Here is an 18336-nt window from a genome sequence, read left to right on the forward strand (position 1 = left end):
ACATATAGTTTGGCCCACTGCTCCTGAGCAAACTGTTCTAGCTGGGTCAGGTTTGAAGGGGGCCTTCTCCAGACTGCATGTTTCAGTGTTTTCAATAGATGTTCGATAGGATTCAAATCAAGGCTCATTGAAGGCAACTTCAGAATAGTCCATTGTTTTGTTGTTAGCCATTCTTGGTTGCTTTTAGCTGTGTCTCTTGGGTCATTAACCTGATGGAGGATCCATCACCTGTGACTGAAACTGAGCTTTCTGACACTGGGCATAATGTCTTGATAGACTTGATATTTCATTTTCCCTGCCCAGACTGAAAATACCCCATGTCAGACATAGCAAATGTCTGAGCCTCCTATATGTTTCACAGTATGTATGGTGTTCTTTTCTTTGAAAGCTTAATTTTTTCATCTTTGGACATCGAGATGAAGTGACTTGCCAAAAAGCTCCAGTTCTGTCTCATCTATCCAAAGGACATTCTCAAAGAAACACTTTCAATATACATTTTAACAAATTGGATCTGGATTTTTATGTTTTTCTTTCATCAATGGGGACCTTTTTGGTCTTCTTCCATTCACCCCACTGTCACTCATAAAACAACAAATGGTGAGATCAGACACTGATGGACCTTGACCTTGGCATTCAGTTTGTATCTCTTTGGAAGTCGTCCTTGGCTTTTTGTCTAACATTCTCATTATCCTTCTGCCGATTCTGAGGTTAATATTCCATTTGCAGCCATGTGTAGGCAGGTTGGCTACAGGTCCATTGACCTTAAACGTCTTAATGATATTTACAAGTGTTGTCACATGAACATCAAGCTGCTTGAAGATGGTCTTATACTCTTTGCCTTTCACATGTTTGTGTATCATTTTCTTTCTGATCACCTCTGACATCTCTCTTCTTTGCTTTCTCTGGTCCGTGTTCAGTGTGGGATATTCAATGACACCAAACAGCAGAGTGTCTATTTTTCTTCAATTAAATAAGCTGAATGACTAATTGCACGATTGGGGACATGTCTGCCTTTAATTAAAGAAAACAGCTTGTTTGAAAAATTACTCTAACCCAATTATTTATGATGTTTTCTAGGGTTTCCAACAAATGTGTCCAGAATATTTGTAGAATAAGCAATACTTCATTGGTTTTCACACTTGCTTTGCTTTACACAATGACATATCAAAGGCATGCAGGTATTCTAGAGACAATTGCTTGTTATTTAATCACTTTTCAGAAGGCACAAATCACTTTTCCAATGAAACTGTTAGGGTAACAACAAATTAATCCATTCTGTATATTATGGAGCTTAAAAGTACACATTTTAAAATGTTAGTGGAAATATCTAATTATTTAAAACATAGACACATTTTAGAAATGTGACCAGATACAAATATTAATTATATGTGTTCAATTCTGTTCCCTCTTGAAACAAATAACAATAGAAATGCTTATAAAAAGATGAAACTCAAATGATAAGTATTGATCATTTGAACTGAAGTTGAGTTATACATGAATGCTTGAGATCTTTCCCACAAGTTATGTAACACCAGGAGAAATATTACTTTGCGTCAGTTTTAGGTTTCTCCTGGAGTCGTCCCCCAAGTCAGAACATCAATAGTAAGTCATTTATCTATTTTCGGTCAGTTTGTGATTACGTATTGAATTTAGTAATATGTATAATGAACTTTCAGTCAGTCAACAAAATCAGTTTTAACTCATTTTCTTGTTACAGAATTTCTGTTAATACAGTGCCCATTCATGTTTGTTGCATATTTCAGGTTAGGGTTAGGGGTTTAAAATGAGTTTAAATATAAATACCAGTTTTGTAGATACAATGTATTTCTGTTAAACACAAATGGCAATTTTTACACTAATCATTAATAAGTCAGCTCTGTGGTTTGACTTCTCGAATTTCTGTAGTCCTTACGCACATCATTAATCCCAGATATCTCACACAATACAAATAAATAGAAACTTTGTTTAAGTGTTTGTTTTCTTTCCATTTGGATTTTTATTGTGTTCCCGTATGCATATTTTAATTTGTCATTTTGAGATTTACAGAATTAAACTGCAGTCTGTTTTCATTATTTTTGCTGCTCTGTGAAACATCAGCTTCCCCCATTACAAATAATGCGTTGTGTGTTAAACAGTTAAAACTAGGTATTGATTGATTCACTACTCACCATTCCAAGTTCATCTTTCTTGATGGTCAAATAACTGCAAAGGTATATCTTAAGTTGTAAAAATGTGGGACCAGGAAGCTACACGCTACATTCAGAATTAGATAGACAGGATCTATTGACAGTATTGTGGACTTCTTGTGAAGTATGGAAGATAGTTGTGAGTTAATTTATTGACATCTGTCTAAATGAAGGAGGGACTGTAGATTTGACAACAAAGGTGTTTTTATTATTATTAAGATTCAGGGGAACAGAACTGACATTCCAAACACAATCAAGCAATACATTTCACAATTGTTCGGGGAAACCAATTGAGGCTCAAACTTCAAACCCTATAACTTTTCTAAAACATTTGGAAATCTTTGCTTCCGTATCCATGTGTGTTTGCTAAAATAAAGGGTACAAGAGGGTCCAGAGATGAATGCAAAAAACAATGGCTAACATGTCCTAGGAAAATAGTTCTTTATCTAACTGGACTTACTGTACACTTCAACATTTAAAATACCCTTGTAGCACTATGGAGGAAAAAAAAAATTATAAAGACCATTACAGATGTCCATTTCAATTAATTACAACTGAGACCTGTTTTTTTTTTAAATAAAGCTTCTAAATAGCAGCACATTTTCATGCACTGTTTGTGCCATTTGTTTAGTTTTGTCTTGTCTCTTTAGTAATTTATAGTAACTTTTCAGACTAAGTTGTCTGACTACCATGCTAATATCTCCCCACCTTACTAAATTGAACATCAAATGATTAATTAGAGAAACGTTGCCATCTTGACCTTTTAGTATTGCCTCATTGTATCTTTGTTATTCATGATGAAGCTTTCGGCTAACTAGGATTTGCTTTGCCACCCCAGTTGTCAATCTCTTGTTATGCAGTTGAATGCCACGGGGAAATCAATTTGCCACAAGTGAAACCGATCACTTTTTGAGGTTGCCTCCAGCAACTCAAAACAACTTCTTTTTTTAATTATTTTCTTTCTTTTTTTTTTTTTTAAGGGAAACCGTGAGCAGCATCATGATATTCTATCAGTGTGGCTGCCTGAATTCAGGTTTTTGATCTTGTGAATTCTCCCTACCCTTATTTCCCAAATGGCCTTGGTTCTTAACTGTAATTCAGTGAGCAGTATTTCTTTATTTCCAACTCCACTGAGACTGACTTGTTGAAAATGAGGACAATAAACTCAGCTGGATTCTCCTATCTGCAACTGACAGAAACCCCTGGACACCTTGCACTATTAAAAGCAGTGGCAGAGTCAGCCTCTCAGCACTTGACAGAGACAGGGGAGTGAAAAAAACACAGCAAGAGAGGGAGAGAGAGCTGGAGGAGCCTGAGACTGAGCTGTATTTATGGCTGAACTGTGGGGAATATACAGCCAACCCAGAAACACATCTACCCCCAGGTTAGCAGCATGAAACCCAGATTCCTCTCTCTTGATCGACAGTCCAGATTGACAGCACCGCCTGAAGAGAACCCTGTCCTGTCATGCACATCCACACAGCCCCGCCACATTAACATGGAAACAGAAGCCTGACTGAATGATCTTTGATTTCCTTTCCCATTTCATCTTTTTCCCATTTGAATTTCTTCCTTTTAAATTAACTGGTGTATTTTAACCACTCTTACACTAAACTGGATAATTAATAGTAGCAATTCTTATTTAGATTTAAGGCATTTTGACTTGAGAGGGCAAAGTAGACTCAAAAATGTCACAAAGCATGATACAGAAACTATAAAAAAGGAGATGAAAATAGCAATTAAAGTTTAGAAGAGTTCAAAGAGTAGCATCAGCAGAACTGAACTTCATCAGTGACTGAAGAACGTAAAACTATGGCAGAGCCCTTCAGATCTATCTATCTATCTATCTATCTATCTATCTATCTATCTATCTATCTATCTATCTATCTATCTATCTATTTATCTATCATCAGCAGATAGTGTTGTTCAACATCTATCTATCTATCTATCTATCTATCTATCTATCTATCTATCTATCTATCTATCTATTTTGTTGACCAGAGGATCTCAAGCTGAACCAGATATAAATATACTAAGTAAATCTGAATTCAATTGATAGAAGCTGTCTACCTATCTAGCATTATCATTTTCAGGCCTTAGGCCTTTTTGGAGGATACTTTATGGACAGATAAAACAAATTATGTCCAACAAAAAGCAAACACAGTAACAACATCATACCAGTCTTAAGTGAAGAAACCATGAACTTTGCCTTGTACTTAATAATTTTAATGTGAACTTCTGGTCCAAAGTGGGGTCATGCAGAAAGAACGTGATCCAACATTAAGATGCAAATCCATATCACAATTGCTAAAAAGAAGCAAAATTAAAGTTTTGGATTGACCTGATCAAAATCCAGACTTAAACTAAGTAGGGATGCCGTGGTAGGAGATAAATCAAGCAGTACATGCACAAAGACCTACCAATGCTTTAACATTAAAGCAGTCCTTCAAGGAGGAGTTGACTCAGCTTACCAGGTAAAAGAAAGACATTGAATTTAGAAAGAATTTGTTTGCAAACATTCATTTTAGAGATGGCTTAATCAGTTATTAGTTGTATGGGAGAAGTTAATGTTCCTGTGTAATAGCAATTGGTGTAAGTCAATGTTGTTCAATTAATAAATGACAAAAGTAAAAAATGCATTTGATCATGAGAAATTTATCTAACACATTTATTAGATTTTGGTTAAAGTACTGAAAACAGTCACTGACAAAAATTAGCCATTAAAGAGAAAATCAGGAAGGGGCAAATTCTTTTTCAAGACACTATAGATATTATACACTACATTTTTGCAGTGCTCTTGAAAGCATTAATCATAGAGCCACCTGAACTCTTCTTTGTTGGAAAAAAGAATTCAGGCTGGTAGATTTGTTTAGTTTGCACTATGCCAGCATTTCTCATCATGTTAAAAACAAAACAAAAGATGAATCACCTGACCTCAAATTTTATAACAACTGTTTAGCAAGACTAATGTTTATATTCTGTTCATCACTGTACCAATGAAAGGGCATTCTACATGCAATTAGAAAATTATACATCCCTCTCTGAAGTTGCTAATAGACTATTCCTGATAAAATGGACTGTTTCAGCCTTAAATTGACATCTACAATCAATGAGTGAGAGATGTTTGGTTTTCCTTGTATGTAAAAGCAATGCACCAACTTAACGGCCATGGAGTTTGCATTTTTGTTCACAGCTGCAAATAGCTAAATCTATCTATCTATCTATCTATCTATCTATCTATCTATCTATCTATCTATCTATCTATCTATCTATCTATCTATCTATCTATCTATCTATCTAGCTTCACTTTAGCCACTAATTTTGTGTATTAATCGCTGAAGCTCATCCTAGACAATCCCAGGAATCAGTCCACCGTCAAAGTCTCAGAGATCTCTTCTTTGAGCAATAATAAGAAACAATGAGGATTTTGATAAATTACCTTAATCATGATGAAATGCTCATTCCTTAGGTAGCACTTTAAATGTTTCTAAGTTATGCTTACATGTTTCTATATAACAGATAGATAGATAGATAGATAGATAGATAGATAGATAGATAGATAGATAGATAGATAGATAGATAGATAGATAGATAGATACTATATTCATTTTTCAATCCTGTTAATTTTTTAATTTTATTGAGATGCTTCAGTAACCTTTACAACAACAACAACAACATTTATTTATATAGCACATTTTCATACAAACAGTAGCTCAAAGTGCTTTACATAATAAAGAATAGAAAAATAAAAGACACAATAAGAAAACAAAATAAATCAACATTAATTAACATCGAATAAGAGTAAGGTTCAATGGCCAGGGGGGACAGAAAAAGCAAAAAAACTCCAGACGGCTGGATAAAAAATAAAATCTGTAGAGATTCCAGAACATGAGACCGCCTAGTCCCCTCTGGGCATTCTACCTTACATAAATGAAACAGTCCTCTTTGGATTTAGGGTTCTCACGGAAGGGCTTGATGAAGATGGTCACGTAGAATTCTGCCTTTTAATCCATCCATCATTGTTGGAGCATCATGAAGCTTTGAGTGGGTGGAGGTGGCCACAAAGAAACCGGAAAAGAGAGTAGGGGCCAGTACAGATTTTAGAGCCACCATGAGTAGTTATTATGAGGAAATTGAACATACAGAGTATCAGGATTAATTTAAATTAAGTTAAATTGAAGTTATAAAAAGGCCATGTTAAAGTAATGTGTTTTCAGCAGTGTTTTAAAGTGCTCCACTGTATTAGCCTGGCGAATTCCTATTGGCAGGCTATTCCAGATTTTAGGTGCATAGCAGCAGAAGGCCGCCTCACCACTTCTTTTAAGTTTTGTTCTTGGAATTCTAAGCAGACACTCATTTGAGGATCTGAGGTTACGATTTGGAATATAAGGTGTCAGACATTCCGATATATACGATGGGGTGAGATTATTTAAGGCTTTATAAACCATAAGCAGAATTTTAAAGTCAATTCTGAATGACACAGGTAACCAGTGTAGTGACATTAAAACTGGAGTAATGTGTTCAGATTTTCTTTTCCTAGTTAGGATTCTAGCAGCTGCATTCTGCACTCGTTGCAAACGATTTATATCTTTTTGGGTAGTCCTGAGAGGAGTGCGTTACAGTAATCTAGTCGACTGAAAACAAATGCGTGAACTAATTTCTCAGCATCTTTCAGTGATATAAGAGGTCTAACTTTACTTATGTTTCTTAAGTGAAAAAATGCTGTCCTAATGATTTGATTAATATGCAATTTAAAATTCAGATTACAGTCAACAAATACCTCTAAGCTTTTTACCTCCATCTTGACTTTTAATCCTAATGTATCCAGTTTATTTCTAATAGCCTCATTGTATCCATTATTGCTAATCACTAAGATTTCAGTTTTCTCTTTATTTAACTTGAGAAAGTTACTATTCATCCATTCTGAGATACAAGTCAGACATTGTGTTAGTGAATCAATAGAATCAGGGTCATCAGGTGCTATTGATAAGTACAGCTGTGTGTCATCAGCATAGCTGTGGTAGCTCACGTTGTGCCCTGAGATAATCTGACCTAACGGAAGCATGTAGATTGAGAATAGCACCGGACCCAGGATAGAGCCTTGTGGAACACCATATCGGATATCATGTGTCTTCGAGTTGTAATTACCACAACTAACAAAGAATTTTCTCCCTGTCAGGTAGGATTCAAACCAATTTAAGACCGTGCCAGAGAGGCCCACCCATTGACTAAGGCGATTTCTAAGAATTTTATGATCAATGGTGTCAAATGCAGCACTCAGATCTAAGAGGATGAGAACAGATAAATGGCCTCTGTCTGCATTCACTCGCAAATCATTTACTACTTTAACGAGTGCAGTTTCTGTGCTGTGATTTGTTCTGAAACCTCAAGAATAGCATGTTTATTTAGGTGGCCATTTAACTGCATAATGACTGCCTACTCCAGAACTTTACTTAAGAAAGGCAGGTTAGTGATGGGTCTAAAATTTTCAAGAGCTGAGGGGTCGAGATTATGTTTCTTAAGTAGGGGTTTAACTACAGCAGTCTTAAGACAGTCTGGGAAGACCCCAGTATCTAGTGACGAATTTACTATGTCCAGAACATTATCAATTAGCACGCCTGATACTTCTTTGAAAAACCTTGTTGGTATCGGGTCAAGGACGCAGGTGGAGGGTTTTAATTGAGAGATTATTTTCTTTAAATCAGGTAAATCTATCCTAGTGAAAGAGTTTAATTTGTTTATAACAGAATGCTGGGGTTTAGGAGGATCCTTAGTGTTGGGGAGATATACTATGTTATTTCTAATATCATTAATTTTTTGATTGAAAAATACAGCAATAGCCTCACAGGTTTTACTGGAAGTACTTAGGAGGCATTCCTTTGAGTTACCTGGGTTTAGTAGGCGATCAATTGTAGAAAATAAGACTCTGGGATTACTAGCATTGTTATTTATAATCTTAGAGAAATAGCAGCGCCTCTCAAGACGGACAGTGTTATTGTATTCTGTTATTTTAACTTTTAATATTTCATAGTGGATAGTTAGTTTAGTCTTCCTCCATTTACGCTCAGCTCTACGGCATATTCTCTTTAAATCCGACACTCTTTGGGTCTTCCATGGTATAACAATGCTAGAAGATTTTTTCACTGTCTTTTTACAGTAGGTGCAACTGTGTCAACAGCAGCTCTCACTTTAGTATTAAATCTTTCCACCTTACTATTAACTTTAAATGAAGCTTTTTTCAAAGAATAGATTTTGTACTGTTGTATGAAAGCAAAGAAGTTGTAGAACGTTTGTGTGGCACCAACGTTGCAAACTGATTGTAAACTTGCTGTTGTGTAGTTAGCATTACTGTGGTTCGCCTGACATGTTTTCACTGAAACTAAATGTACATTCTTTATGCAGTTAATTGTAGAGCTGAGTACACTGTAATTATGAACAGTTTCTTTAAAGTGTTACCCAAATAGAAGTCTTACTTCATCTCTATTTTCAAACAATTGCTAATAGAATAATAATAAAAATCAAGCTTGCCCCCCTGTGCTACAGCCATATGCTGCCACTCTGCATTTACAACATTGGTTAATCTTCTAAAAATGTCAGGTCATTAGCACACACTCCTGTGGTTTGTATATCCACTGGATCGGCTTTGCCCTTGAAGCATTCAACCATTTTGGTTTTCCTGGCACCTTTATATTGTACATTTGTTTTGGGGTGGTCCTAATGTTTCCTTTTTCAGGTATTTATCTGTTCAATGTCCATCTCTACATAGCCTACTTATTCCATCTGCCATGCACATCTGATTTTATAGTCTTGTCACCTTCTACTCGAGGGTTTACCTTTAATAACCAATCTATACTGTTGTATTTATATTCCATTAATATTTCAATGCCAGCATCAAAACATTGGCAGAAGACATCATTTGCACTGAATTTTTATTTACTCCATTATTTTGGGACTTATTGGGGGAACAGATGGAGATAGTGAAGTAAAGTTGTCTCTTTTACCTTGGATTTTTGGGCATTCACATGATGAAACATAAATGCTAGTATTGGTATTTTTGATGGCTAAGTTCATCTGGCATCGTTAGAATAGATGATGGGGAATTAAATTTTTTATGATTTAACTCTTTCTTGTTATCAACATTATTTGAAAATAATATTTTAAAAAAACTATTATTTGGTCATAGCATTTACATTACTTTCATTATGAGACGTTTCTGAAAGTTACATTTCATATCACATTTTCAAAACCACTTAATTCGATAAAGCATTGCCTGAACCAGAGTCAGTCCCATTCTGGAAGTATTGTTCTCCTAAGCATTTCTTCAGTAGCTCTTTAGATACAGCAACTTCCCAGATGACTGCAGCACGAGTCAACATCTAACAATGGCTTGTGCATTTGAACAGAGAGTTTTGTTTCTTGCAGGCAGTTCAGTCTCCTTATTATGAATTTAATGAGCCCTCTGTGTGTAAAAACCAGCATTATGCACTGCTCACAACATTACACAAATATTTGCATTGGGAAAGAGTCAGTATTGATTTTTCTCTGCAGAAAGCCTGTATGGAGTTGGAAAGTGTAAGTTGAGGTTTTATCTAATGGGATAATGTTTGGAAAGATACCAAATTCATTGCCCAACAGAATGAAATTTGACAGGAAATCCAATTTTTTTTCTTCAGAATTTTGCTGATAATACCATCTTGTTTTTCACAGTTTTTGTTTTTTTGTTTTTTTGTCTAAGAATTACCACTATTATTACCCGCGTCCCTAACTAGATACAGCAGGTTCAGCAAATTGATTAATTATTATGACAACTGACAATCCTATCATTGACTGCAGCAAGATCAACATATTCATAGATAATTTTTATTATTAATGTTATTTTTATATTTCTACACTACCCATGTCTTTGAAATTGAATTATGCAGACTCAAGATATGACAGATAATCCTTTATGTGGATAGTATGATATGATTAAAACAGTATGGTGGCACAGTGGTTAACACTGCTTCCTCTCACATGTTAAATGCCTTCATGCTTAGGCTGACTGACAATTCTTTACTGGCCCTGAGTGAATCTGAATGAACCCCAAGATATTGTGGTGTCTTCTACTTGGGGTTGCTTCCTATCTCACACCAAGTGCTGGCAGGATAAGCTTTGACACTCAAAAATCCTGAAATTGAATAAGTAGGACTGAGAATATTATGTAATGAATTTATTGTTATATATAGAATAACGTATGATTATATTTGGATAAAGCAAATTCAATAGACAGCTGGATTGATCAAGTATATTTCACTATTATTGTTACCTTTTCATTTATCCATTTGCTTACCTACTTGCTCAGTTCAGAGTCATAGACAACAAGAGACTAACCCAGCTGTAATGGATGAAAAGCAGGCATCCTCATTCATACCATGAATTGATAGACCTAACCCAATCAATATTTGCACGGTAATGGCATGACTAGAGTAACATTCAGTATATCTAAAAATCTCCACTTTCTATCTGAAATCAGAATGGCAATGGGGCAATTTCACTAAGAACTGCACTACTATGTTGTCTTAAAAATCATATATATTGGATGGTGTGTCTGGGCAGGCAGTCAACTTGGAGGAGTCAAGAAAGGCTGGGGTACCACCCTGGTAGCACTAGTTAATAACAAACGGATAAGACAGCAAAAATATCTCAAAGAAAAGTCATTGTCAAAATTACTGGCAGTTGTTAGCAGTAGGAGCTCTGTCCTCTGGAATAGTCAGTTTGGTTGCTGATGCCACCTTGCAGGAAAGATGTGGCTTTGTACTCTGGTGACAATTAGGGGTGGGGTTTCCCGGGCAGTGGGCAGGCTTAGTCATGCATCTTGGGCAGTTTTACTTGGCTTTGGAGGAAAAAGGAGAAAATAAGATTAGCATCAGTATCCCTCTCATTCTGGTTTGATATTACTTCATCAGAACTAGGAAAGTGGTTCCCAGATACACATGCAGGACAATATACAGTATACCTGGCCCTCCCAGTTTTCTCTTTCTAAATAAAATGGATGAACGATGGTGGAAAACTGAAAACAAAATAGTTGCCCCATTAGTTGGGTGGCTGTCATTAATCAGGCTCAAGCATTGGTTTGATAAATGCAGAGCTCCTTCACTCAGGCTGTCTCTCTATCAAGTGACGCCTCCTTCTCAGCGGTCAACCTTTTAAAGTCCAGGGACTGGAAGGGGCAGAGTCATTTGTCCTCACTGAACCGTTCCTTGGCACTGTACAGGAAGAAAATGACAAGACAGTTAGTGGCAGTGCCCCCTCTCAGCCTGGAGAGGTATAACATACCTGGAAACAGCTGAGGGTGATCCTCAGGTGCACATTCCCGACTATATATATATATATATATATATATATATATATATATATATATATATATATATATATATATATATAAATATATAATTTTATTATTATTATCATTATTATTATTATTCATATACATAAGCTCTGGCTTCCCAAAAGCCTTAAACAAGATAACAACATTAATATAAATATAATTTGTCAAAGTGATGGCATGTTCTTGAATAAAATTATTATTTGATCATACCCATCAAAATTATGGCTGAGAGAAAATTTCATATTTCCCAAAAAAATATAAAAAGACAAATTTAAATTAAGTCAATATACTTTTAAACAGAATTCTTCACTGAATCATTGTAGTAACAAGATGTGATTTTTGAAGCAGATAAAGTAGAATTTCCTACTAATTATTATTTAGCTGGACAATAGCAATGATTGCTTTTATTTATCATTTCTTCATTAAACATTCAAAATCCAGCTTGAGCTTAAACTCATATGGAAGATGGCACATCAATATAATTCATGAAGTGAAAGTCATTGTAAATTGTTCTTAATAATTAATCTCATTGCTGGAAGTCACAGGGGACTGAAAATGATCCCAAAAAGCCAGACATAGATTCGAGACCTCTGGGACATAAAGATCCAAATGTACAACCACCCGTTTATCGATTTTCTGATCCTGTTTTTTCCGGTACAGAATTACAGTGAGTTAGAACAGCACTGAGTAGCATTTGATTTGAATTAGGAATGGAAGAGAAGGAAAGCAAATTTAACTTAGTACTCTGGCACACACATGACCATTGGTACTCACACATTCATACAGTCAGTCAATAATGTCACATGAATGTTGTTGGTAGATTACATTACCTAATTTCTAAACTCTGAACTCTTCTAAAATTCTAACTGTTCTAAACTCAAGAAAGAAAGAAAGTGTGTGTCATTAGAAAAACTCTGCAGCTTTTGCACTTCTTGTCAAATGGCCTACATTCTCTTCAGATCTTACACAAGCAAAGAGATCATGAACTCCATTTCACAATGGATGCTGTCTTCATTTTTTCTTCTGAAGGAATTTTTATATTTACGTAAGACTAATGCTTGCACTGATCAGTAATGAAAACTTCAACATAAGTGCTTGAATGAAAAAGTTGAGAACAAGACTGTACATACAAACATTTTTCTATTCAAAACAAATAATGGAAGAATGAACAAAGACAGCCCTCTATGTATGTAATAAACAAATATTGAACCCACTGAGCATTTCTAGCTCACTTGCTCATCTGAAAAAGTACTGTACTAAATCAACATCATACCTTCTTAACTCATTTATATGGAAAGTTCCTTGGCAGTAAGGCTTTGATTCTGGATTAATTCTGTATCAAATGTTTATACCACCAATATGGTTGTCCCCTCAGAGACAGACTGGCCCTAAATTACTCTACAGTATACCCCTAAGCCTTGTCAGATGCAAATTAATTACCATCTGCCATCTAATGTTTGGGGAGAATCAGTTTGAAGTCCTTCATAAATTCTTACCTGGAATCCCTCTATCCATGCCTGAATATTCACAGTATACTGGCATATACACCCATTTGATAAGAGGTGTAGTGAACAGGGGCTTATGCTTTGGAGTGGTGATTGTCTTTGTGGAATTTAATTGAAATCAGGATCATGCCAAGCATCAGGAATAGTCCCTGCTGTACACTTTGATATAAAATAGATTGTAAAGTTCTTGTTAGTATTGTACAATTTTTGGCCAAATGTTTGTCAACACAAATATGAGCTTGTTAAACATCCCATTCTTAAAGGGCATTAATATAGTTTTCAAACCCCTCTCCCCCTTTATGGCCATGATATGCCCCCACTCTTCTGGGAAGAGTTTGCACAAGATTGAAATCAGTGGCCTTTCAGCAAAAGAAGCAATTGTCAAGTCTGGTACTGATGATGGACTAGGAAACCTGGCTCACAATAAGTGATTTTGGTAGAGGTCTTAGGTATCAACATCATTATGATCAAAGTACCTAAAAAGCAGATTAAATAGGAAGATATGGAGATCGCTATCACCCAGATATAGGTAGCCAAAGTTAGAGCTGATCCTATGGTAGTCATTACTTTTGGTACCATCAAGAAAGGATTTGAAAAGAAAAACTAATAATACTTGGATGATGTGTCAGGTATTTGAAAAACTGTGTAGATTTCAAAGTAGCAGAAAATTTCTATACTGTGAGATCAGCTAGTTAGTCTAACATATTACTACTCATGCAGGGCATATGGATGTAACAATTGAATGATGCTGTTGATGTTTGTTGTTTGCACCTTCACATACTCAGAAGATCCAGAGAAGTAACATCATAGAATGATAAGTTTATAATAAAACAAGTTGTCACATTGCCTACATCAGTGATTTTCACCATATGTAGAGATGTTGTACAGTACTTACTATATAGGTAACAGCACTGACTATGAACTGACAACTTGCAAAGGTGAGACTCCATTACCAGCATCCATTATACTGTCAGTAACAATATTTGTTCTGCTTTTGAGCAACTTGAACTGTCAAGACTAGTATTGGGTCACCTTTGATGTTGAATTCCACTTTTTACTTGGGCTGATGACCACCAAATTTGTACATGGATTCAGTGTAGACAATGGAGAAATCCTTAAGAAATTTGACAAGCCACCATTGCCAAGACAAGTTCCATTTTCCCACAAGCCTATAATTGGATTGAATATGTTTGAAAAAGAACATAAGAACATAATAAATTTGTAAAATGAGAGGAGACAATTCAGTCCATCAGGCTTCTTCGTTTAGCTAATAGCTAAGTTGTCCCAAAATAGTGAGAGCTTAGAATGAAGACAAAGTCCTCCAGGATGTGAACACCAGTAAGATGCACTAACTCTGTGCCACCATAAAATCCTTACGTTTATGAATAGCACAATGTTATAGCAGCAGGTGTCAAAGTGCGGGGGGCGCTATCCCTTAATATAGCCTATCACATCAGTTTTTTGTTAATGGCAGTTTGAGTGTAAGATGATACTTTGAGGAGATCTTGTCACATAACCCACAATTTATAGTCGCAGGTTTGAATAGTGCTATTTTCCAAAAGCATATTGCCTGGTAACACACTGGTGCCATTTCCAAGAAATACCTATATGATGTCAGCAGAATTCCCTATCTCTGAAAGAACATATGTGGGACATTTTGGAATGCCAAATACAGTCTGCTAATAACCCCTGAAGGTAATGCTGTCTAAAACCTCCTTGCATAATGATAATAATTATGTTATTCAACCATTCAATAACTCTAGGGCTCCATGACATGAACCATTATCTTTTTTTAAAGCAAATCATGGGAGTTTACCTGTTGCTTATGAGTTGCTGTCAGAGACAGAAAGATAAATAGACAAGTGCCATTTGTTAATCTCTGAAAGAAAATTCAGTTACTCCAGTACTATACTGTAGAACACAGAACACACTGCAAAACAGAAGAATTGTAGAAACCATTAAATAAGTACAAGACCAAGAACTATACACAATATAATAATTATATTGATATAATGAAGTAAACAAATATTGTCCCTCTGTCAAGGTTTCTGTCATAGTTGGTTGAAGTGGGTACAGTGGAAGAAGGTGTTTCTTCGTTTGATGATTGTAGGACAAAATGATCACCAGTAACACTTTTGGGCACAATAATGAGCTGGTCAAATATCAAGAAGTGGATGGGCAGATGATGGCAAAAATAATGACAATTATGAGTAATGGCTCATAACTGTCATTATTTTGTCATCATCATCCACTGCCTCGGCAGTCCTGTCATACAGCTTGCCTTTTTGACCAGTTTATGCTTGCATTTGCCATCCCCTGAACAAATTAAATCCCCCAATAGACCATAGAACAGCACAGTACATTGGCCTCCATGGACTAATAGAACAGCCTCAGCAGTTTTTCACATACATTAAAGAAACGATAAGGCTTTCTTAAATACTATATCTAGAATCATATTTACTTTGTTGTTGTTCTTTGCACTCTTCTAATATCAAAGCTACTAGAATGAATGAATAGGCTGTGTTTCACCCACTAGTATGTGTATATGTAATGCACACACTTAAATGTACACTGCTCACAAAAATTAAAGGAACACTTTAAAGAAACACATTAGATACATCAGATCTCAATATGAAGTTGGATATCTATACAAATAACGACAGGGCAATGTCTTAAGAACAAAAGGATGCCAAGTCTTTTAATGGAAATAAAAGTTTTCTGCCTACAGAGGGCTCAATTGTGTAGACACCCTAAAATCAGAGCGAAATGAAGATGTGGCAGGCTAGTCCATTTTTTCAAAAACTTAATTTCTGCTACTCAAAATGCCTTTCAGTATCTTGTGTGGTCCCCATGAGCTTGTATGCATGCTTGACAACGTCGGGGCATGCTCCTAATGAGACGACGGATGGTGTCTTGTGGCATTTCCTCCCAGATCTGTATGAGGGCATCCCTGAGCTGTTGTACAGTCTGAGGAGCAACCTGGCAGCGCCTAATGGACCGAAACATAATGTCCCACAGATGTGCTATTGGGTTTAAGTCAGGGGATCGTGAAGGCCATTCAATTGTTTCAACTCCTTCATCCTGCAGGTACTGCCTGCATACTCTTGCCACATGAGGCCGGGCATTGTCGTGCATTAGGAGGAAACCAGGACCTACTGCACCAGCGTAGGGTCTGACAATGGGTTCAAGGATTTCATCTCGATACCTTATGGCAGTCAGAGAACCATTTCCTATGCAGTAGATGTCTGTGCGTCACTCCATGGATATGCCTCCCCAGACCATCACTGACCCACCACCAAACCTGTCATGTTGAACGACGTTGCAGGCAGCATATCATTCTCCTTGTCTTCTCTAGACTCTTTCACGTCTATCACAGCTGCTCAGGGTGAACCTGCTCTCGTCTGTAAAAAGTACAGGGCGCCAGTGGCGGACTTGCCAATTCTGGTGTTCTTGAGCAAATGCCAGTCGAGCTTCACGGTGCTGGGCAGTGAGCACAGGGCCCACTACAGGACGTCGGGCCCTCAGGCCATCTTCATGAAGTCTGTTCCTGATTGTTTGGGTAGAGACATTTACACCAGTGGCTCTCTGGAGGTCATTCTGTAGGGCACGAGCAGTGCTCAGCCTGTTCCGCCTTGCACAAAGGAGCAGGTATCGGTCCTGCTGATAGGTTGAGGACCTTCTATGGCCCTGTCCAGCTCTCCGAGAATAACAGCCAGTCTCCTGAAATCTCCTCCATGTTCTGGAGATTGTGCTGGGAGACACATTAAACCTTCTTGCTGCAGCACGTGTGGATGTGCCATCCTGGAGAAGTTGGACAACCTGTGCAACTTCTGTAGGGTTAAGGAATCGCCTCATACTGCCAGTAGAGATAATTACTCAAGCCAAAACTAGCACGAGTGGAAAACCAGCCAAAAAAGATCAAGAGGGAGAAACTTGAAATGACCTCCACATGTAAAACCAGTCCTGTTTTGAGGGTTTTCTAATTGTTGCCACTTTAGTGCACCTGTCGTTGAGTCCATGAACACCAATACAGCTGAAAGTGATTAACAATGACCTCAGCTGTTTAACCAACCAGAAAATTATCAGACAGGTTTAATTGATTTCATGCCAGGCCCAATAAAAAAAGTGTTCCTTTAATTTTTGTGAGCAGTGTATATTAAGACAGATATAAACAAAGCTTCTAGTCCCATGTAATTAACAGGTTGTGTGATGTGCTACTTGAAGCCTGTAATTGTAATGGTGAAGGCAGAAAGATGCAGCAAAAATGAATATATTCATTGTCATTATTACTATTAAGAGCATCTATAGCATCTCAAACAATCTCAAAAACATGTTCTCAGGCAGAATAACCACTTTGAATTCTGGACAAGCTTCTGCTGTCCTTGTGCCCGGCGTGTCTGGGATAGGTTCCCAATCCATTAGACCTTGAACAAGATCAAGGGGTTTGAAAATGATTGGGTATATAGAATTTAGGCTAATCACTGTAATACTATAAACTGTAAATCTTAAAATAACATAGTTTAAAAATTAATTGTGAAGAAGCAGTTTGAATCATTTTACAGGAAAACAGTTAAACAAAGTGGATTTGTAAAAAATATGCAAATACCTACAGTACCTTTATAAATCATTACAAATGACTTTTAGATTCAGACTTTTGCATGTTATTTCAATAGTGCTCTCCCTTCCTCTCTTTTTCTTTGTGCAGTGAAACCAGCCAAATGCTGAAGGAGAGTGCACATTTATAATCTGTCTTTTATAAAAAATGTATGTTGACAAAGGAGCTAGTATTAAAGGAACAGGGGAGGAGATACAAAAACAACCACTTAATTACCTTGTATCCCTGCACAAATTCATAATGTGCCTGGATTTAAATACTGAATAAATGCATATTTAATTTATTTTGGTACAGTTCAAGTACCTCACAGTTTAATAACTCTCCCTACGTCACAAAGTGAGTCAGATGTGACAGATTTTTCTCTGGTGCCAACCCACATCTCAGGCTGGTTGGCAGCTATACATTTAGGAATATTTGAGTGAGGTTTATATGTGTGTGTGTGTGTGTGTGTGTGTTAACTTCTGCAATTTGCCCAGTGTTGTCTGGACAGGCTCTGGCTGGAATAAGATGGTCTTTATATATTTAGTCACACTGACCTTTAAAGTGAACATGTCAATGAAAATGCTTTGGGAAAGGTTTTTGCTACAAATATATTATTGAAAACTGTATTGCTTAAGTAAAGTGCCATTCTGTATATTAAAATGTATTTATGGCACATCTGAT

The 18336-nt window shown here is 36.5% G+C and overlaps 1 protein-coding gene across 4 annotated transcripts in view; it reads left to right on the top strand.

The window, feature by feature from the left end:
- The window catches only part of rab6ba (RAB6B, member RAS oncogene family a), a 469094-nt gene that overhangs the window by 195748 nt on the left and 255010 nt on the right, over window positions 1-18336 (top strand). The gene's annotated exons all lie outside the window — the stretch shown is intronic.

Source organism: Polypterus senegalus, chromosome 1 (assembly GCF_016835505.1).
Source record: "Polypterus senegalus isolate Bchr_013 chromosome 1, ASM1683550v1, whole genome shotgun sequence".
Taxonomy (NCBI): domain Eukaryota; kingdom Metazoa; phylum Chordata; class Cladistia; order Polypteriformes; family Polypteridae; genus Polypterus; species Polypterus senegalus.